The following is a 2,001-nucleotide window of genomic DNA, read 5'->3' on the forward strand; positions in this document are numbered from 1 at the left end:
AACTGTGGTGACTTAAGGTGTTGATATGGCAAACAAAATTCACGATGATATTGTTAGTTAGTGGTTGTTGAATGAAAACGTCGTGTTTGGCACTATCTTAGTCGACATGTATGCTAAATATGACGCACTTTAATAATCACAAAAACATACTTGAGGAGCTTCCTCTCTAGGATGTCGTCTCTTGGAATGCACTGATTTCGGGATATGCCCAAATTGGCTAGGTCTAAGGAGCTCCGGGCTGTTAAGAGCGAGCGAGACCCGCTGGAGGCGGGTCCAGCGGGTCTCGTGAGCTCGTTAGTTTAAAAAAACTCCTCTTTAAAGCCTTCAAAATGAATGGTAGAGCCACCCTTCGAATTTGAGGGCTGGTGCAGGACTGTGAGTGTGGCTTTAATTAAACAACGAGCAAGTGGGCGTAGCACGACCTCACCTGCATATTGATATAAAATTTGGGGAGAGAAGCGTCATAAATTCTTGTCCTGGTGATCACTAGTTTACTGGACTCGATGGCACCGTGCAGACAGGATGTCATCAAGGGGATGAGGGGGGAAGATGATGGGCAGGAGGAGAAGAATGTCGCTCATACTCTGCGCCGCACGGGTCGAGGCATATTGTCTTCCAGCATCTGGCATGTTCTGCCGCAGGAATTGGTCGAGCGCTGCCTCACCACGCTACCCGCCAGGGATCTGGTCCGCTTGAGTGTCACGTGCCGCTCCGAAGCCATCCTCTCTCCCTCGACTCCTCCTATTGTCTGTTGGAGGCAGCAGCTGCAGGCCCAATATTCTGATTCAATCTCGTAAGTTTTGCGCTCTCTCTCTCTCTCTCTCTCTCTCTCTCTCTCTCTCTCTCTCTTGCGTTTCTTGAGACTGGGAGTTCTTCAAGGCCGAACTGCGAAATGTGCGCGGGTGGGAGAGCAAGCCCTTGACTCCCTTCTCCTGCCTCTTGCAGGATGCCTTTCCACCAGAAAACGAACGTACTATCGGCTGGAGGATGGCGCGGATGCCCGCTTCTGGTTCGTGTGTCGGTAGAAGAAGTGCGAGTTGAGATCACTTACGACCTCAAAACGCAGACGAGGCGAGAAGAGCTCTACATCCAATTTATATGTCCACATCGAGAGCTTCTACTTCCATTATGATACCAGATAGTTCAGGAGCAGCAGCCCAGCATCGACGTCGGTGGCCTCATCTCGCCTTCTTCCGATACTCTCGATATGAACTTGATCCATGGATAGACTTGTATGAGGGTACAACAACTAGGTCAAAAATATATATGCCTACCACGCTGCTCCCCAACATTGCCGGCCGAGCATTTGCTTGGAGTGGCTCTCCAGCTTTTACTTAATCCAAAGCGCCCTCAAGAGGACGATGATCAAAAGGATGGTGATCAGCTAATTGCAGGCGGCGCTAGCACTAGCGCAGGAGCAGCGCCTACTTCCACATTATTACGCTTCCACATCTTTCAGCTTGACTTTGCTACCCATGGTTGGATGGTTGTAGACGGGGCTGCTTTTGACACCAATCTTCGAAGCCTCCCACGTAAGTCCGGCTGCATCGCTAACTGTAGCCAGGTGCTTCTGCTGGCGGGTGCTTCTCCGTATCTCTACCATTATACAACAAATGTTTGGCGCATCATTCCTCCTTGTACAGAGCCGAGTTCCTCAAAGAGGAGGGTGGGCATTGCCTCTTTAGGATGTGCGTTCGATGCTAGCTTGGATGGAAACCTTCCACCGCTTCCTCAGCCTCAGCCTCCTTCCCACGATTGAAACTGACTAGTTGTGATCCTTTTTGGCCTGGTAAATATTGGTTTTTGTAAGCAAAAGATTTTGATTTGTGAACGCCATAGTGGTCACATATTGCTAAGAATTTTGAGTACTCAAACATTGAAGAAATGAGTGGACACTATTATCTTGTTATCTTAATACATTGTCTTAAATTAATGACTGAATTGTCTTACTCGAGCAGCAAAGTCCCGCTCTTGCTGTCGTGTTCTGTACAATAAGAAGAG

General features: G+C 48.7%; 1 pseudogene; it reads left to right on the forward strand.

The window, feature by feature from the left end:
- Positions 1–503: 503 nt before the first annotated feature.
- On the forward strand, positions 504–1,759 carry LOC147424293 (uncharacterized; annotated as a pseudogene).
- The last annotated feature ends 242 nt before the right edge of the window (positions 1,760–2,001 follow it).

This window comes from Adiantum capillus-veneris, chromosome 26, assembly GCF_014529385.1.
Source record: "Adiantum capillus-veneris isolate H3 chromosome 26, ASM1452938v2, whole genome shotgun sequence".
Lineage (NCBI taxonomy): Eukaryota > Viridiplantae > Streptophyta > Polypodiopsida > Polypodiales > Pteridaceae > Adiantum > Adiantum capillus-veneris.